General features: G+C 38.5%; 1 protein-coding gene across 12 annotated transcripts in view; it reads left to right on the top strand.

Moving 5' to 3' along the window:
- Positions 1-5,256: 5,256 nt before the first annotated feature.
- MAP2 (microtubule associated protein 2) overlaps positions 5,257-21,118 on the top strand; it is a 291,564-nt gene continuing 275,702 nt past the window's right edge. For all 12 annotated transcript variants that reach the window (XM_037523961.2, XM_037523956.2, XM_037523955.2 and 9 more), the window contains exon 1: positions 5,257-5,473. The gene's annotated coding sequence lies outside the window, so the exon portion shown is untranslated. The remainder of the gene's footprint in view (positions 5,474-21,118) is intronic.

Genomic DNA, 21,118 nt, shown 5'->3' on the forward strand with positions numbered 1-21,118 from the left:
AAAAACATACACATGCCCCAGGTTTTTGTAGGTAGAGCTCTGAAAGTTATGCTCTCTACTTGCTACTTAGAAAGAAGCTAGTGAATTGGCTTCTGCTATTTACAAGCACAGTTGAAGATATGTTGAATTTTTCTGTATCTGTCGCTAACTTCATAATTGCCAAGAGGCAGTGTGGTAGGAGAAGTGGTTCCTAATAATTTGATCTTACTTACTGTTAAGCTCAGTAGTCACAATAGCAACTTTATGATTTGTAGTTTGCTGGTTCTAAGAGAGGTAGAAGCTCTCATGACTAACCAATCCATAAGTTATTTTTCTCATTCTCATTTTGAAGGAAGGCCTCAGTGCCATACTGCAACTGTTCTCAAAATATGTTAGCATTTTATTACTATATTAAATTCCTGTCTACCTAAAGTATTTTTAGTGGTTTTTGTTTATTACAAGGTAATGAGCTCAGAAGTACTCTTGTTTTCCATAGGAAAACCCATGATTGGATAATGAAAAGAGGATGGTAGGGATTTTCAGCTTTCTATAACTGTAGAATAGTACTTCACTTTTTAATGATTCTTCCTCCAAGAAGAATAAGGAAAATTGGACAAAATACAAACATATCTGTGTGAAGGAAGACCCAATTGAATATAGATGATATAAACAAATACAATAGTATCTCTGGAATTTAATTTGTTCAGAGAAATAAACTATATGAATATTACACATAAATCACGAGAGGATATAAGTGGCATTAAAATGTCCTCAGTTTCTTGCATTTCCAGGAGGATGCATGCAAGTTATAATCACGAGTATTACCATAAAAAGTCCAGCAAAAGAATGTATAGCTAACAATGTAATGAAAATAATATGAAATAATAAAAATAGTTGATTAATCCAGGTAAAACCAAGAAAGAAGAGGAAACAGGATGGTTGGCAATATATAAAACAAATATTAAGATAGTGCATATAAACCTCAAAGCAAATGAATTATATTAAATGGAAACAGACATAATAGCTCAAAATTATACTGGAAGAACAAAACTCAACTCACTGCTGTATATAAATTACTCATGATTAAAAGAACACAAAAAAAGAATGGAAAAGGATGTCCTGTGAACACTAGCCAAAAGAAAGTTGATGGAGGTGTACATTATAATACGAGACAATGTAGGCTTTTTTTTTTAAGATTTATTTATTTATGCATAAAAATGTGCAGGGGGGTGGGTGAGAGGATTCACCAGAGACAGAGTGGGGAGCAGAACAGGCAAATCTACTGAAATACACTGCTGAGAGGAGCAGCAGGCGAGACAGGAGAGGTCTGCTGAGCCATGTGGATAGCTCCCTGGCAGGCTGGGAATTGAACTCGTGCCACAGTAGCTGAGGCTTGCTTCTTAGGGCTGATGATTAACTCCTTGTGCCACCAGGGAGACCCCAATGTGGGCTTTTAGACATTACCACAAAAAGGAATATTTTATAGTTATGAAATAATCAACCAAGAATATCCCATCATTCTGAATGTGTTTATCATAGTCTTAAGTATGTAAAGCAAAAACTGGGAGAATTAAAAGAATTAGATAGACACAGTATAAGACTTCAACACATAGCCTGTAGAAACTAATATAACAAGCTAACCCAAAAATCAGCAGGAGGAGAGATTTAAAAACACTAATTAAAAATTGTTCAAATATATGTACTAGACTAGGTGACTGGTCATTGCTGGTAGAATTACTCTGGAAGACAGTGTGACAGTATCTTACATAGCTAAGTATCTACTGTACAACCCAGCAGTTATGCTCCTTGATATTTACTGAAATGAGTTGAAAACATATGTCTGCACAAAAGTCTGAACTTGAATGTTAATGGCAATTTTATGCGTAATAATCCTAAATTAGATGCAATCATCATGCCCTTCAATAGGTGAATGAATAAGCACAATGTGATACAGTCATACAATGGAAAATTATACAGTGATAAAAAGAAATGAGCTATCAAGAATGAAAAGCAAGGCTAAATGAAAGAAGCTAATCTGAAAGGGCTACATAATCTATGATCCCAGCTATATTACATCTGGGTGGGAAGGAGAAAAGGAGGAATGTGACATGAATAGAGCACAGAAGATATTAGTGGAGAGAAACTCTTTTATATAACACTCTGATGGTGGATACATGACATTATGTATTTGACAAAACCTGCAAGAATAAGTCCTAATGTAATTCATTTATTAATAAGTTTTCAATATTGGTCCACTAATAGCAGCACCTGGACCACATTCATGCAAGATATTATTAATAGGGGAAACTGAGCCTGTGAATGAGGATATTGGAGAACTCTCTGCACTTTGTGTTCAGTTTTTCTGTAAAGGTAAAATTACTCTGAAAAATAAAGCCTTGTAATAATAGCTTAAATTTTTTTGAACAAATATTAAAACATTAATTTTAACTCCCATGTTTATTACAGTAAACAATATCCAAGTTATGGAAACAATAAATGCCCAACAATAAATGAGTGGATAAAGAAGATGTGGTATATACTCACAACAGAAAACTGTGCAACTATAAACAGATAAACTCTTGCCATTTGCCACTACATGGAGGGAATTGGAGAGGATTATGCTAATCCAGTAAGTGAGAAGAAGAGAGAGAAATACCATATGATTTCATTCATATGTGGACTATAAAGAAATAAAAGAACAGACAAAGCTAAACCAAAACAAACCCTAGCAATCTAACTATAGAATTAAGGCTACCAGAGAGGGAGGGTGGGGAGTGGGGTACAAAAGGTGCAGGGGGACCAGTGGAATATGGTGGAGGATTGTGGGTGCTTTGGTGGTAAGGGCAGTGTGGTAACACATGTGAAGGGGTGTAAGCCTACACCTCTAAATCACACACAGTGTTGTATACAAGGTGACTTCAATTAAAACAAGAAAAAGAAAAATATCCTCAGGAAGACCTAAATAAACAGAAACCTAGGCCATGTCCACAGTGAAGCCTTCAGTATTATTAAGGTGGTGATTCTGCCAAAACTGATCTATAAATTCAACACAATTCCTATAAATATAACAGCATTATTTTTTACAGAAGCTGTCAAGTGGACACTAAGATCTATATGGAAGCACAAAGGATTAGATGATTCAAAAGAATTTTGGAAAAGAGGTATAGGATTGTAGGGTTTCGAATGCCTTACTACAAAAGCTACAAAAATCAAAACAGTGTTTTGATTTGCAGACAGTGTGGTGGGGAGGGTTGTATCCAATGTCTGGAAGATTTATCTGTCTAGTTCAGGTTGATAGACCCCGGGTCTTTCTGCTTGAAGTGAAAGAAGACAGAAGGATCACCTTCTCCTCACCTCTCTTTTTTTTTGTTTGTTTTTGGTTTTGGAATGTGCTTCAGACTTGATAGGAACTGAGAAACAATAATCGGACCACACAGGATTGAGTAGTTACTAGCAATGAGCATCTAGAGCTGAGCAACAGGTCATTGATGTCAATTGTTAAGAACTGTTATTCTAGCAGAATTCTTACTCCTTCCTCTATGCATATCTCTATATAGCCTTTCATAGTCTCCTTAGACCTCTTTGTCAATCAAGCCATGTCCTTAGGAGTTCTAACTCCTTCAGCCTCCCTGCTGTAGTATTTGGGTGTGCCCTGATACTTCCAAAGTCACTGTAAGCGTCACCCCAACGTGGGATGAGGCTGGGTGGAGGGAAGCATTGCACAGAACATGGGGTGTGACTTTGGAGGCCAGGGTTTCAGATCTTGTTCTCTTGTGGCTTCTCACCTTTACAACCTCTCATGGTCTCTTTTTCCATCTGAACATTGAGGGAAGTGGAGCACATGCTTAAGAAAATCAGCGCTAATATTCTATGGTTTTATGACCAATTTAAGTGACAAATAATAAGTGCTGTTTCACTTGTCCTGTTGCAACCATACAGGACAGGACACACCTAAAAACATCTTGTTAGTGCTCTACATACATGCTTGAAGCAGTTCTAAGTTGCAGCTCATCTCTTTTACTTGCAATAAAGTGATGTTCTCTGATTCTGAAGATTCCATGGTAAAGAATCGTCTGTTTTCTCAACTGGTCATTTCACTTTCAAAAGTACTTGAGGTGATTTTATTTTTAAATAGTGACATTTCAGGGTCAACCTTTTCTGTGCTCTCCAATTCAGTATACTTGTATCATTCTTGATATTTTTATATAAACTCTTCTTATTCATCATCTAATTCTATCCGCCTGTGAAACATGCCAGAGGGCATGCTGACGTTTTCAATCCTCATTTGACACACCCACAAGCTGAGATGTAGATCATACATCTGGCTATCTAGAATGTAATGCCCACGAAGGCAGGGATGGGAGTCCGGGGGAAAGACACGAGGCGGGGAGTCTGTTGTATTTACTGCTGTTTCCACAGCGCCTGCCTTATGGTAGTTTTCTATCAACGTTTGTTGAATGAATAAATGAATGAATCTCATCAGTCACAGATCTGGGTCTAGAATTCTCTAAACCTTCAGTACTAATGCTTCCACAATTTTCCTCTGTGGTTTCTGGATGCAGCTCTTTTGAGGTGTGTGGAGGCCAGCGAGCCCCCTCTCAATGAGGGGGTAGCCGGAACCCCTGCTTCACGTGATAGAGGAGGAAAAAGAGGGGCGTCTTTGGGGGACTCCTCCCTCAGAGACTGAAGTCTGAGCGCCCCCAAGGACCTCAAAGAAGCATGGTCCGCCCGGTCCCCCCCTCGGTCGGGAGCGCGCTGGTCTGCTCGGCGGCGGCGGGGGAGCGGGGCGGGGGTTCTCTAACTGGGGGCCCGGCGCCCCACGCCCGCCCGTGGCCGCGGCTGGGCAGGCGCCCTGAGGCTGCCACCCCGGGCGTCCCCGCCGGGCCGCAGGCTGGCTGCGGCAGGGGGCGGGGCCGCCGCGCTGCCCCTCCCCGACACTGCGGCGGTGGCAGCGCCCGCCCCCCAGCGCCACCACGGCCGCCCCGAGCGGCCGGCAGCGGGGGCGGGGCTTGCGGGCCGGGGCGGGGCCGGGGGCGGGGCCGAGGCTCGGGCAGCGGCGGCGGGGGCGGAGCTTGCGGGGCAGGGCGGGGCCGGCGGCGGGGCGAGGAGCGGGCAGCGGCGCGGGGGGGCGGAGCTTGCGGGGAGGGGCGGGGGCGGGGCGAGGAGCGGGCAGCCGCGGCTGGGGGCGGAGCTTGCGGGGAGGGGCGGGGTCAGGGGCGGGGCGAGGCGCCGGCAGCCCGCGGCTGGGGGCGGCGCTCAGACTGGGCCGGGCGCTCGGGCTGCGCGGGCTCTCGGTGGCCGCGGCGGCAGCAGCAGCAGCAGCAGCATCCTCCTCTCTTTCCTTTCTTCCTTCCGTTTTATACTCTTCCTTCTCCTTTTTCTCCTTCTGCCCCCACCCGCTCTTCCCGTGCACACCCCCCCCCGGAGGGCATCAGGTCCGCCTGGTCCGGGAGCCGGGCGGTGCGGATCGCGTGCATCCAATTTTAGCGCCCAGGTAAGAGCCGCCCCACCTCTCCTTCTTGTGTGGGGTGCCTCTCCTCCTTCCACCCACTTCTCCGCGTCGAGGGCGCCTCAGTCAGGAGAGGGGGTGCAGTGGGGCGGAGGTTGACTTTTCGTCTGCGCTTGGGGAGTCGGCACAGGTTGGCCGAGCTGGCCGCTTTCCCACCTGGCGGCAGCGTCGGGCCTGGTCTCTGTAGGTGTCACTACGGAGCAGGGCAGCCGGCGCTGCCACCTGGATTAGGAGGATCCGGATTTACAGAAGAGTGTCTGCCCTTGTTAGGTACCACTTTGAAAATGCCTGGAGACTTAGATCGGGTTAGTATGCAAGTCCAGGGAGCTGTTTTTACCTGAGCTGTAAAAAGGCGGGGAGTGACTTATACGAAGATAATGGGGGGCGGGGGTCAAGGTAGAGGAATTTTTTTTTTTTTTTTTTTTTTTTTTTTTAGTCCATCTAGCTGAGAGAGCTGCACACTGATGAGTAAGTTAGGGAAGTCTTGTTATTTTAAATTATTTTCCCGGTGATTCTTCCTGGAGCGGTTGAAAGAGGAAGATTGATAAATATTTGCAATTTTAGGAAAATGAAAAATCGATGTCTGGTCGTGTTGCAGGGAGGGACACGAATAAAATGAGTCTGGATGAGCCTGAGCGACTATATAGGCTTTCTTTTTTAACCATGTGGGTGGAAAGCTGCATCTACAGGCCATCTACTCTTTTCTTTTTCTTTTTAAAAGGCATTTGGGGGCTGCAGCGCCGGGTGTCTCTCTACCCTAACCTGGTCCTTTGTTTAAGGATGGAAATTTAAAGAAAGAGTTGTTTGAGAGGAGCCTGGAGTGGGGAGGTGTGTGTTTGGGTGTGTGTAGTGGGGGAGGGGATGGTAAAGCCGATGGGGGCACAAAAAAAAAGATCTTTGAAAACTGAAAATTTATGTTACTCTGTCTGGTGGTTGGTGCTTTGGGATTTTGTCAGAAAATTAAAGCTTTCATTAACAACAAACCCGTTTGTAACAATTGCTGTATGTCATTAGCTGTAAGTCCTTAGTGTAGAGCTTCTAGGACATAGACCGTTTAAAATTGATTCAATGTGAAAGGTTTTGTTTAAATGTATACACACTTGTGTGCTTTTGCACACCACACACTTGTAAGACAGCATATACATAATATTACAAAGGGTGCTTAAAAGACAAATATAAAATTCATCTTTGAGGGCCTGGGGTTATAGGGTGAATGAGATCTGTAGTGCCAAACCAAAAAATATTGTTGGGTGGCAGATAATTTTGAATGCATGACAAAGATTCATGAATGTTGGTAAGGAACTAATGCAAACGTTGAAGGTATAATTTATTTGAAAGATTGGTCTGAGAGAGGAAATGACTGCACACTGAAATTGAGACTTGCAGCCGCAGTGAGGCGATGGAGAACAAAGCCTTTTATGTGAGACACATTAGGCAAAATGTCCCAAGCTTGAACGGCAGGTATGTACCAGTCTATATCAAGCATAGCTGGCCACCCTGTCATTTCACTATAGGTTATTATCACTTTTTTGGGCAATGAAAACAGATGAAAGAAATTAAAGCTCTTTAGAATGCTGAATAGGAAGATTATTGCTTTCACCTGAATCTGACACAAAACACCCTTTCAGCAGGGCAATAGGTAAATGTGTATTTGGTAGACATCTTTACGAATTTGTAAATCATGGGTATTTCACCCTCTCCTATGTGCAAAACATATTTCACCCCAAGAAAAGGTGAAAGGCATTTTTTCTTTTCATAAAGAAGTCTATATTTGTGCCCATGTTTGTATTTTAACATTGATGTCCTGGTAATTTTATCTGATTATAAGATATTGACATCTGTACTTATGATTTCATATTATTTCAGATCAGTGGTCCAAGCTGTTTATGGGTTCACAGTTTAATTTTAATTTTTAGTTAATTTCACTGTTTGCTATAGTATTATTTAATTTCCAGAGGTGTTCAAAAATTTTATTGTTAAATAGAACATTGTTTAACATGTATCTGGAGAGCAAAACAATTTAAAAATTAAAATTCCTTTTAAAAATATTTTGATGACATTAATTTTTATTTTTTCTTTGTTTCTTTCTGGCGGAGTCTGTGCTTCTTTATGCTTCTGGTTATGTCTACACTACAAAACAAAAGCAGTGCTCGTGTTCTGGGGAATTTTAAATTTAGGATATATGAGTTCTCTAGCTACTCTCTCTTAGCATGGCTTGTTTACAGCACCTACTCAAGGAGAAAGAGAAAGAATGTGCTGAGGGAGCATGACCCAGTGAAACTAGCATAGCCATTACTTCATCAAAGTAGCTACTTTAGATTCACTGAGAGAAAAGGCACCCTCAGTGGGAACCTGGTGCCAGGAGCACACCCATCTCAAGGCAGAAGTCCTTCTCTTCCCATAGCAGCCTTTACTAAGGTTGCTCTGCAGAGGTTAAAGGGATATTTTCTTTCATGTTTTCCTTTTTCAGGGATCTTGAACTTGGTCAAAAATATGCAACCAGAAATGAAACTTGGCACAGAATCCTCTGTGCCTGAAGGAATAATTTCATTCCTTTACCACTTTTGGCTTAAATCAATTTGCAAATTTTCTAACCATAAGAAAGGAGAAGGAAGAAACTGCTTCTTGATGTATTTTTTGGATATATTTTTGACAATTTTTTTGTGTTAACTTTACTAGAAATTAGATAACAGGCTGGATTGGTAAACTTGAGAAATATATTTGCACTGTTGGGCTGTAATATTAGTTATTAGTTTGCTTAGTGTATATATGACTTTATATGCATCCCTAAATTATTCGTTGATAGCTCTGTGAGCCTGACTATCTGAAAACAGCTTGGGATTTTAGTATTCAAGTTGATTATGCTAATTAATGAATTCTGTTTAATCTTTAATTTCCTTGACGGATTAAGATCAAGAATCTGAAATAACTAGTTGCGGCACATAATACCACCTTCAAATCAACACTATTCTTAATTCTGAAAGTAATCAGTAGTAATGTAGGAACCTGAAGCTAACATTCTGAAATAGTTACAAGCTCTTTGTCTCTATTACATGTTAAAGATGGTATTAACCTCCTTGAGGCATATGTGATTGTCTCAAATATGTTCTTGTTGCTACTTTAATTCTCACTATGCTTTACTTTTGCCATCATCTTGATCTTCTCAATCTGGATCTTTTTGAGTCTGGGCCATATTTTAATCAATTCACTAATTCCCCCCCCCCTCCCCAAACCATTCTTTTTCATCTCCTGTCTGAATGTTAGGCTTCTCAAAGAATTTCGGCTTCAATACTGTTACTCTAAATACACTTTTAGCCTCTACTTTCTAATTAGGAGGGCTTTTATTCCTATTTATGTATCATGTATCTATTAAGTTTCTAATAGATGCACATTTACTGAGGGCTGTATAATGAGATACATAAATTTTGCAGACATGGTCCCAGGCTTTAAGGACTTTACAAATAAAGTTGGAAATTTGTTTTCCTTTGTAACAGGGAATCAGCAAGAAGTAGGATACAACTGAGTAGCTGTTATATTACAGATCTGACAGTGTGAGGGATTGCACTTAGACTTGAAAGCAATTTCCCAAGGTCTTAAAGATAAACTTTTATTCATTGGTTATGTAAATGTTAGGTAATGTATATCTACACTCTTCATTTGATATATATATATATGTACATCTGTGTAATTTGTATTATATATATAACTTGTATTCCATATATTTAAATTAAAGAATGACAGAATACAGTTATTTTGAGTGTGTGTATTCACATACACATTCCAAATATGAACTGTGTCTCAAAAACTTCAGTTAGCTGTAGGATGATTATATCATTAAATGCTTTATGGCACATCAAAATTCTATTCCTAGAAATTGATTCCAGGTGTCAAACGCAGTTAAAGAACCACAGATTAAAAAGTGGCACACAGGGGCCTCCCTGGTGGCTCAAGGGGTTAAATGTCAGCACTGTGAAGTTATCTGCAGCCTCTGCAGCAGGCAGGCCAGGGAGCTAACCCACAGGGTACAGCAGACCTCTGCTGTCTCGCCTGTTGCTCCCTTCAGCAGTGTATTTCAGTAGATCTACCTGTTCTGCTCCATTCTGTCTCTGGTGAATCCTCCACCCTTTCTCCTCCCCCCCTGGACTTCTGGCCTGTACCCCAGTTCTTGTAGGCATAAATAAATAAATCTAAAAAAAAAAGTGGCATACAACAGGCCAAAATTAAAGGAGAGGGGCTGTGTGAAAATTTGGGTGAGTGGCTGAGGGTAGAGTGAGATGAAGAATGAAACAAATTTTCAGCTGTATATAATTGTTAATTTAGGATGGAGATGAAACTTTGTCCAAGTGGGTGGAGAGGAAAGAACTCTGTTTTCCTCAACATACTATTGTGTCCCTCTGCTGTCATTAATCTGAACTAAGGCCATAGGTGTTTCCTGGTAATAGTTATACAGGATGCTTATTGCAAGCAATTCTGTAGTGAACACAAAATTTTAAAATCAGTGCACACAATTAGTTGATTTTTTAAAATGAAAAAAAAAAAAACCACTGAATCTAAACTTTGAACTTAGTTTTTCCTATTCAGGAGAGACAAACTTTCCTTTTAGTGATTTTAACTGTGATGTTTCTTAATGACACATTTTAGTGAAATTCCAGTGGCTATTTAGATAAAACAGGGAGCTCAGGATTGGCTCTTTCAGTCAGTTGTTAATTTTATATTGTCTACATTGTGGAAAGTTTTAAATAATTAACTTTTCAATAAAACACACTAGCAGGGACACATTTATATATATTTTTTTCTTTTTTTGTATTTGTTAGACTTTTAGAGAAAATTATTTTATCTATAAAATCACAGGTGACTTTTCCCTTTCCTTCCTATTTCTTCTTTTCTTTCTGTGTTTCTTCTTTCCTCTCACTCTTTTTCCCTTCCTTCCTTTCTTCTTTACTTCCTTTGCTCCTTTCTGTCAATTCGTATTGACAAAAAAAATCATGGATCATTAGAAAACACACATATAGCCTGATTTTTTTTTTTTTTAAGATTTATTTATTTTATACAAGAACCAGGGTACAGGCCAGATGCGTGGGAGGGTGAGAGGATTCACCAGAGACAGAGTAGGGAACAGAACATATAGCCTGATATTTTTAATGCAATTTATTTTCCATTATAACTGTATTTCTCATTTTACATGCAGTTTTATGCTAACTTATTCTCAGGGTTCCTGTCATGCCTCTTTCTTTGATCTTGCCTTTTGTATCCTCTGTCCTTGAACAGCCTTTTCCTTGTACATCAGTCTTTGATCATGCCAACTTCCTCTAAGAGGCCTTTCTGAATGAGGAAGAAAATTTAGTACTGTACCTTATGTTGCCCATTATTTGAACCCAAGTTCACCCAGGTTCCCTTGTCTCATAAATAATTGCTCATGCCAGTTGCATCCTCACCAGCCTTCTTTAAATAAGTGTTTAAAAATCCTTCAGGAAGAAATGTTATGCATATACAACTAATTGTTTTCAAATTTTTAAATTTTGTCAGTTAACTTTTTACTGTAGTTATCTAAAACGAAATAAAATAGCTTGACTTATGTTTTAAATTTTTAAAATTAAATTGGCTAAGTTGTGTTGTAATCATACTGTGTTCTTCATGTTTATATTTCTATTGTTAGTGATAGCAGTGAAATTGTTTAATGAAATGGTATGAGAAAAAATGATTCTCAATTTTATTGACTAGAAGAAATGTTGCAACAACATTTTGATTGGCTTTAACAAATAACATTCAACCTTGAAATTTTATTTTTTATTTGGGTATAGTGCTTTTCAAAATTGTCTTTTAGTTTTTCCTTAACAACATGCATTTTTGAGCAGAACGATATTTTAAATAATATGATGCTCATTTTTTATTGGTGCTTACATGAAATACCAAATTTCTTTGCTGTACTTTGAAAACAAACAAAAAAAGAATTTTAGGATTCAGTTGTGCATGCTTTTTGTGTTAATATTTCATCTAGTATAGTTGGGAAAGGTAGAATTCTTTAATTTATTACACATAATTACTATTTATTGTTTAACAACATTTTACAATCTGTAGCATGTATTATTTTTGCTCAGTGGACAAGAGTTTGGTTAACTGTAACAACTTAGAACAAATTTGTCTACCTGCATTTCACAAAGGATGAACATGGTGGGATTTGTGTGTGTGTGTGTGTGTGTGTGTAATCACAGAGTCAGCCTTTTTATCAATATGCCACTTTTCATAGTTGATATCTATTGTTATGAAATTGAAGTAGATATGTTTCACGTGAGAACAGTTGGTATAAAGCCCAACTTTATAGTGAAAAAATAACAAGTATTCATTAATAAAGTTAATTGGATGACTATTAGACTATTTCTATATTTTTCTCTTAGGAGAGATAGTCTAGGTTTCATTTTCCATTACTGAAATCAAATGGTGATACTAAGTCGTGTACTTGAAGTCAAAGCATCTCCATGCTGATCAAAGTGTCCTAAATTGAAATACCATTCACTTAAATTTATCTTTTTAGAGCATTGGTAAAACTGTTTACATGGAAAATATAATTTCTCTTCATTTAAACAGCAGAAGTCAGGGTTGCTGGAACTTTCAAAATTTTGTTGATGAGAAACCATTAGGAAAGCACTAAGGATCCTATCAACAGCTGAAACTCTTATAGAGCAAAGTGAATATAATCCCGGGCTTATTTAAATGCACTTTGGGGGCCTCCCCGGTGGCACAGAGGTTGAGTGCTGGGTTGCGAAGCTGCCCGCAGCCTCTGCAGCACCGGTTCGATCCCTGGCTGCTCCCCGGCCACCGGAGGAGGGTCCCACATGGCGCGCAGACCTCTCCTGCCGCCTGCTCTGGCTCTGGTGAATTCTCTCACCCTCCCGCGCTTCTGACTGTACCGTGCTTGAATAAATAAATAAATAAATAAATAAATAAATAAATGCGCTTTGGCCATATGTCTCTAACTACAGATTGACTTTATGGAGTGCATTATCAGAATTTTACAGGCTGGGCCTCCCCAGTGGTGCAGCAGGTTGAGTGCAATGCTGTGAAGCTGTCTGCAGTCTCTTCAGCGCTGGTTCAATTCCCAGCTGGCCAGGGAGATACCCACATGGCGCGGCAGACCTCTCCTGTCTCGTCCGCTACTCCCCTCAGTAGTGTTTTTGGTCCTTCTGCCTGTTCTGCTCCCTGCACTGTCTGGTGAATTCTCTCACCCTCCTGCGCCTCTCTGGCCTGTATCCCAGTGCTTGTATAAATAAATAAATCTTTAAAAAATAATAAAAAAAAGAATTTTTACAGGCTAATGAGTGGCCTTTGGTGAAATTGAAGGGGTGTGTGTGTGTGTGTGAAGTTTTTATTGCTTTCATACTCAGTTACTAGTTTCATGATTTTTGTTTCTTTTGTTTTGAATAGGACCACATTTAATGAGGGTGATCAATATTACAATTGGAATAAGAACTTTGTTCAACTCCAGATATTCTCTCTGCCCTATCCAGCTCCTTCCCAAAGACTATCACAAACCCAATAAAGGTTTGTGATAAGAATCCAAAGTTTTCCATTTAAATTCTGATAATGAAAATGAGTGAATAAGCTAACATTTAATAAAATATCTTCCTTTTTCTTCCTAATATATCTATAATCTACATAACAGTAACTCTTTCCAACCCTTTTCATTAGTGATTTAGGAGGATTATGTGCTTACATATCTGGAAACAAAATGTTATTAAATGTATTCTTTTCTTTTGTGCCTGTCCCAAGACAGAAAGAACATGAGTTCTCAAGACTTGCTAATTAATTATCTATAAATTAAATGATGTTTGACGGGAAGGGCTGTCATGAGCAAATGGTATAAACCTCTGGTGTACATATATGTAAAGGGGGGCAGTGAATGGCTAAGTGACATTCCTAAGACAGTGAGAAGCAGGTATAGGACCCAATTTTTCAGGCCCAAACTCAACATTGTGTAACAGGTCCCAGTGAAGATTCAGCACACTCTGACTGTCCATTTCCAATTCTGGTTATATTTGTTTGTTAAGCAAAGGGTGAAGTGTCATGCCTGCTTAACTTTGTGACTCAATTGTCACTTTCACATGGTTATAAAAGAGGGAAAGATTCAGAATTCTAAGGCCATTGGAACCAACTATGCCAGTTCCTGCACTGAAAGTGGTGAGACTAAACTTGATCCAGGAAACAATGACAAGGTTGCTGCTCCAGGGCCATTCCTGTGGTTTGGATCTCCCAGGACAGAAGTTTAATCTCTCTGGGGATGTGTGCCCAGACTCTAGGTACTGGGAAGGCCAAGGAGCTTTTCTCTGACCTTGAACTATTCATACTGATGCCTCCAGATTAATTGTGTGTTTAAACTTGGCTTTACATACAAGAGGAATGCAACAAAAATAGCTAGGTTGAAAGCTTTTTGATCTTTAGTGCCATGAAATTTTCTAAAACTTACCTTTCTTTCATGTTTTCCCCACCTTTAATATTTTTAGCTAAAAGGAAGTTAGTTAGAAAGGCTGCGGGCTTCTAGGGCTGTGCCTGTTTCCCACTTACTTTCTTACTCTTGTATGTCTTCCTGTTTCTCTGCCTCCAGTACATCTCTAGTGCATCATCCTTCTTATTTTTTTGCTTTTTCCAGGGAGACAGCAAATTAATAAGACTTAGTTGTTGCCATGGTTACCATGTTCAGTCGAGTTTCACCTGCGCCCACGCTGCTTAGGCATTGTAGAGTCTTAAGTTGACAAATATTTGAAAGGCAGGAAGAGCATCTTTGAGGAAAGAAATTAAGCAGAAGCTGCATTTAAATACTCAAAAAAGAAACATTTTTCAAGTCATTGAAAACTGAAACTGTACCTTTAACTAGGGAGTGAAGAAAACTGAAACTGTACCTTTAACTAGGGAGTGAAGAAATTCTAATGTCATGCTATTAGAGAATCTCACATAGTATGTCCTAATTCTTTAGATGAACATGCTGAGTCACCCATCAGCATTTGAGTGACTGAGTATATGGAACAGAATTCCTTAAAATATTTTCATGCACATTTGTGAAAGAATGGCTGTGCATATCATCTATCCCTGAATTATTTTTATTGATGCATAAATACAGGAAATATAGCATTTTAACCACATATCACTTAATCTATACTTAATGAAGTCAGAGCTCTTAAAATTAGGTATTCTATGCTCTTCTTAAATGTAGTCTGTTGAATTTGATAGTTTGAAATATCGAAATGATCTGTAAAGAATTAAAATAATACCTTTTAATAAATTATCTGACTTGGGAAGGATTCATTCATTTTGTTTTTCTTCCACTTAAATGTGAGACCAGAATACCCTTAGTATTTCTAATATGATTGGTGAGTCATTTATTCAACAGATGATTATTTGGTTTCTAATACACAGCAGAAACTCTCCTGAGTATGGAGTACATTGGGACAAACCATCAAATCTCTGTCCTCATGTTGCTTGTAGTCTACTGGTGGGACACAGATTTAACAAATATACCAAAAAATGAATGAATATTTCAGGTTTAATAAATACTATAAAGACTATTAAAAAAAAATTCCATTGAGTTTTTCTGGGATGGGATAGGCTAAGCCTTTGGAGACATGAGTAATGAGAAATAGCCAGGTTTAGGGTATCTGGGGGGACGGTTTACAAGCCAGAAGAATAGCAAAAGCAAAGGCCTCAAAGCATGAAGAAGGCTGACATATTTGATAAGCAAATGCAATGCCCATGGCACTGGGGTGTAATTAGAAGGTAGAGAATCGTGGGCCAGGGTTAGGAGCAGAAGGCAGCTACAGGCCATGATGGTCTTTTGACCATAGCTATGAGAAAGGATTTGATTTTTATTTGACTTATAGTGCATTGTAATTTTTAAGGGAGTAGAGCAGAATCTGTTCTGAAAAGTCTCATAAAAGCATTCAAAGATTAATTATATCTTATAAATCCCTGTAGATATATCTGTATCTTACTCACTAATGTGTTAAATCACAGGAGAGAAATAATTTAGAAAATCAGAAATCAATGATGGAGGCAAATTTAGACTTATTAACCTGATATAATGCTACAAATATAAGTAACACAAATGTGTCATTTTCTTTACATATTGGAGAATTACATATGTAAATAACTTTGACCTCAGTATTTTTGTCAAATGTAAGTTTTTAAAAAAAAGATTTATTTATTTATACATACAAGAACTGGGGTGTAGGCTAGAGGTATGGGAGGTGAAAGGATTCACCAAACAGAATGGGAGCAAAACAGGCAGATTGACTGAAATACACTGCTGAGGGGGGTGGGGAAGGTGGGGTGAGACAGGAGAGGTCTGCTGTGCCATGTGGGTCACTTCCCTGGCGGGGGATCGAACTAGTGCTGCAGTGACTGCAGATAGCTTGATAGTGCTGTGTCTTTAACCCCTGCACCACCACGGAGGCCCTCAAATCTAAGTTTTTTAAAGAGTTTAGACAGAAAATTACAAAACTAGGTTTGAAAAAAGTAGTAACCAGATTCATTCCAGTTTCAATATGAGTATGTTCTTTGGCTATTTCCCCACAGCAGCTTTAGTTGCAAACAAGCCCAGGTGTCAAGCACCAACCAACATGGTACTGAAATTTATAAATAAATTAAATAACAGAACAACATTTTGCTGCTTAGAGGCAGTGACCTAAATCTCTGGAGATTTCAGTAAGGAAACTAATTCAATTTCATGATGATCTTGGATCACCTTTAAAATTAATGATCAGTGCATCTCTTCCTGCATATATTGCTTATAATAAAATATCTAATGTACATTTCAGTATGTGTAGACATGTGTAATGTTCTGTTGAATGTAAGGTTAGACACAGTTTGCCAGATGTTTGATTAATTGTACTGTGGCATAGTTCAAGGCTGTTTACTTTTCTCGTAGGCATTTCCTCAATAAGAAATTTTTTTCTTTTATTCTTTCATTAATGTTATTTACAGGACATTTTCAAAATATTACATAATTTGGAAGAAAATAGTATTTTTATTTTACAATAAAGAATTACTGTTGATTTTTTTAAAGCTTCATTCCTGGACTTTTAGGGTTAATTAATTTATGATGTAAATTGCCTTAAAATGGGACCATTAGATGTAATAATATATCTTATTTTCCCAACTTGAAATTTCTCAAGTTAAATATAGAAAATATGAATACTAACTAACAAATAATTCAGGAATATATTCTTGGAATTTTGTTCAGATTTGTGCTTTTTAACATTGAGCTATCACTAAACCTAAAGTATAAAGTGGAATGTCATGTCAAAGGATTAATGATAGGCTTTAAAAAGGAGTAAGAAAGTGATTAATCTCCTGTATTTACAGTCATGCTTATATGTATGGAATAAAAAATATATATCATATTGCTCTCCTTTAGTTCATATATGCCTGAGAACAAGACATAAAACTAATATTAAAAAGAAAAAAATGAACAGTAAGGAAAGGAGTAAAGAATAGTATATCCTGTAAATGCTGTGCTAATTCAGAGATGGGAGATGCATCACCATGTATAGAAGCTAAAGATTTTATGTGGGAACTAGGACATAGAGTGGGGCTGCATGAGTGACTGACATTGGCATATCTCTCAGGTAGGACAATAGCAAGAGCAAGTGCACTAAGGTGACAGTGGGCAGGACACAACTGATTACCTGCTATGGAGGATTCCTTGGGAGAAGAGTGGAATGGGTCAGAGATCTTGAATTTGTAGAGGTCCTTAAATACTAAGCTTGGTATGAATTTTGGTTGTATCAAAGATTATTGAAGTTGGTAAAAGATTTTGACCTGAGTCTGGGATTGGCAAGAAGAATGTAGTATTTTAAGATTTGAAAGACACATTTGAAAGGATTTAGTGGCAGAATTTCTATATATGGTATGGCTTTGCAACATCAGCCTATTTAGAGTGAGAGACTAAGACTTGTTTTTAAGTTATGGCTGCATAGATTTTCACATATGGTTGCAAAAATATGAATACTGAAGAATGATACTGCAGATGCAGATGGAGTGAGGAATGCTGATTTTTTCTCATCTTCAAGAATACAGACTTGAAGAAGTCAAAAGATTTATAAATCATGTAATATGTATAAACCATGCTGAACTGTAATCAGACAGTGAGTAATATAGGCTCTTACTGGGGTTATGTTGTATGCATATAGAATATGCATTTTTAAAATGACATTCTTGGAAAACAAAGGAAAGATATAAGGACATATTCTATTGTAATGCCTCTGATTTCTAGGCTGTCTTAGAAATGGACTGTATGACTACAAATTAATTTAGTAAACAGTTATTGAAAATCAATGAAATGGGGACCTCCCCGGTGGCGCAGCGGTTGAGCGCTGGGTTGCGAAGCTGCCCGCAGCCTCTGTGGCGCCGATTCGATCCCCAGCTGCTCCCCGGCCACCGGAGGAGGGTCCCACATGGCGGTCAGACCTCTCCTGCCGCCCGCTGCTCCCCTCAGCAGTGTACTTCGGTCTTTCTGCCTGCTCTGCTCCCCTCTCTGGCTCTGGTGAATTCTCTCACCCTCCCGCGCTTCTGACTGTACCCAGTGCATGTATAAACAAACAAACAAATAAATAAATAAAAAAGATGCCTCTATAAAAAAAAAAAAAGAAAATCAATGAAATGTGTTTATACCTAAATGAACATATATTCTTGCAAAAGATAACAAACACATTTTGGTTAGATATTTCGAAATATTTTGCTAGATATTTAAATATTTGCATTCTAAAATGTTTAATATCATTATAAATAATGCCATAATTGCCAAGATATTTTGTATAGGGCCAGTTAGACATTTTTCAGGCCTTGTGAACCATGCGCAGTCTGCCACTATTACTCAGCTCTTCTGAGTAAGACAAAGAGCTATAAACAATGTAGTATTCCAATAAAACTTTATTTACAACAAATTTGTTTGACCTATTAACTGTAGTTTACCAACTTCTGTCATATATTGTCTAGAATATAGAAAATGATTTTGAAATTATAATAACCAGACTCTTAAAAGGCCACAAATACATTAATACCATAAAAAGACAATAGTTAGGTATATCCTTTTATGAAGACCTATGGGAGGAATCTTTAGATTTCTCTTATGTTAGAGCATATTAGAAACTGCACACCTTGCCCTAAACCACTGGGCACTGGTTGTGTTCTTGACCTATAGTAACATCAGAATAAAACTGTTCCACTTGAAGTAAATGTGTAGAATCTATAGTATACATCTCACAGACTTTCTTTGGCCTTTCTTGTGATTTCATTTTGCCCAAAGTTTTTATTCCTTTTTAGAACAAGGTAAAGTATAAATAAAACTACATTCTATATTTTCATTAGAAATTCACTTTTAATTAAGTTTGTGACCAGAGCAATTCTTATTTTCTGGGAATAAAAAGTGATATGGCATTTCAATCTTGTTCTGCTATTAAATTAAGACAGATTGCACTGCTCTTGTTATTCAGTTTCCATAACTGAAATAATTTTCTCAAAAATAAGCTGTAATTTTTGTGAGAATATGCTAATGAAGAACATTCATGAACATTTATTCAATCTGTTACCCTCACATTCAAAACAATGGGATGGTTTGTTGTTTCTGAAATTTTTGCTGCATTTATTTTACCATAAATGCCTTTCAAAAGATTTTTCAATACTCAGGATTTACCTCAGCGGTACTGACAGAAAGCTGGTAAAACCCAAATATTTTCTCTCCTTTATGAATACATGACCACAGAAATATACCAGACATTAAAATTCATATATTTAGGGGCTCCCTGGTGGCACAAGGGGTTAAGCGTGAGCACTACCAAGCTATCCACAGCTACTGTATCCACAGTCTGCCTGTTCTGCTCACAACTCTGTCTCTGGTGAATCCTCTTACCATCTGCACCTCTGGCCTGTACCCCAGTTCTTGTATGCATAAATAAATAAATCTTTAAAAAATATATCTTTAAAAAATGTATTTAAACACAGAACTTTAAACTCTCCCCAGAGTGCTGCATGACGTTTTCTAACTCCAAAGTGAAATCTGAGACTCGTGGTATAAGAACTACTAGTTTTTATTTTTTTGTTTTGTTTTGTATATTTTTTTATGTTAAATGATACTATTACCTTCTCTTTTTATTGTCTTGTTAATACACTGAATAAGGTAATTGGATTAATTTTGACTGCCCTGTTAAATTAATAGTGAGATGTATATGTTTGACTTTCTAGAAATGATACAGTGAACAAGCAAGGTCTTCATGTGGTCATGAAGTCTGGAAAAAATGGTATCAATTAGGTGTGACTTAATAACGACTCCTAGACATAATCATGGGAAATAACAATCTTCATTAAAAGTAAGAAAAACAGGCAAAAGGAAGCCATGGAAGTGTTGATTTTATACCCTACCGCTTTGCTAAACTAATTGTTTCAATTAGTTTTTCCATGGAACCATGAGGGTTCTCTATGTGTGTTGTATCATTTGCCAAGAATGATAATTTTACTTCTTTCCCAACACATATAAGTCATTTGCCTTCCTCTATAAAAACAATGAGATAGAAAAGGAAGAAATTGAAAAGCAATCCCATTTACTATTTTTTTTAAAGATTTATTTTATTTTATGCATACAAGAGCTGGGGCACAGGCCAGAGATGTGGGGGGTGAGAGGATTCACCAGAGACGGAATGGGGAACAGAACAGGCAGACTGACTGAAATACACTGCTGAGAGTAGCAGTGGGCCAGTCAGGAGAGGTCTGCTGTGCCATGTGGGTTGCTCCCTGGCTGGCCAGGGGAATTGAACTTGTGCTACAGAGGCTGCAGATTGCTTCATAGGTCGCATCTTAACCCCTTGTGCCTCCAGGGAGGCCCAATCCCATTTACTATTGCACCAAAAAAATTGCTTAGTTAACCTAACAAAAGAGATAAAAGACCTATACAAAGAAAACTATAAGGGCCTCCCCGGTGGCGCAGTGGGTTGAGGCCACACTGTGAAGCTGTCCGCAGTCTTCACAGCACTGGTTCAATTCCCGGCCAGCCAGGGAGAGTCCCACATGGCGAGGCAGACCCCTCCTGTCTTGCCCGCTGCTCCCCTCAGCAGTGCCTTCGGTCCTTCTGCCAGTCCTGCTTCCCGCTCTGTCACTGGTGAATCCTCTCACCCTCCCGTGACTCTGCCTGACCCCAGCTCTTGTATAAATAAAAATAAATCTGTACCAAAAAAAGAGAAAACTATAAGACATTGTTGAAAAAATGTTAAATTAATAGTGAGATGTATGGAGGACACAAATAAAGGAAAAAAAATATTCCTTGCTCATGGATTGAAAGAACCAACATTGTCAAAATGACCATTCTACCCAAAGCAATGTACAAATGCAACACAATCGCAATAAAAATACCAATGACATATTTCAAACAACTGGAGCAAATTCTACTGAAATTCATATGGGATCACAGGAGACCCCAAATAGCAAAAGCAATCTTGACAGAGAAGAAAGAGAATATGGAGGTATCACACTGCCATATCTTAAGCTGCATTATAAAGCCACAGTAATTAAAACAGCCTGCTTCTACTGGAATGAAAACAGGCATATAGCCCAATGGAACAGGATTGAGAGCCCAGACATAAACCCACATGT

Source organism: Talpa occidentalis, unplaced genomic scaffold (genome assembly GCF_014898055.3).
Source record: "Talpa occidentalis isolate TD23 unplaced genomic scaffold, MPIMG_talOcc4v2.1 talOcc4.3, whole genome shotgun sequence".
NCBI lineage: Eukaryota > Metazoa > Chordata > Mammalia > Eulipotyphla > Talpidae > Talpa > Talpa occidentalis.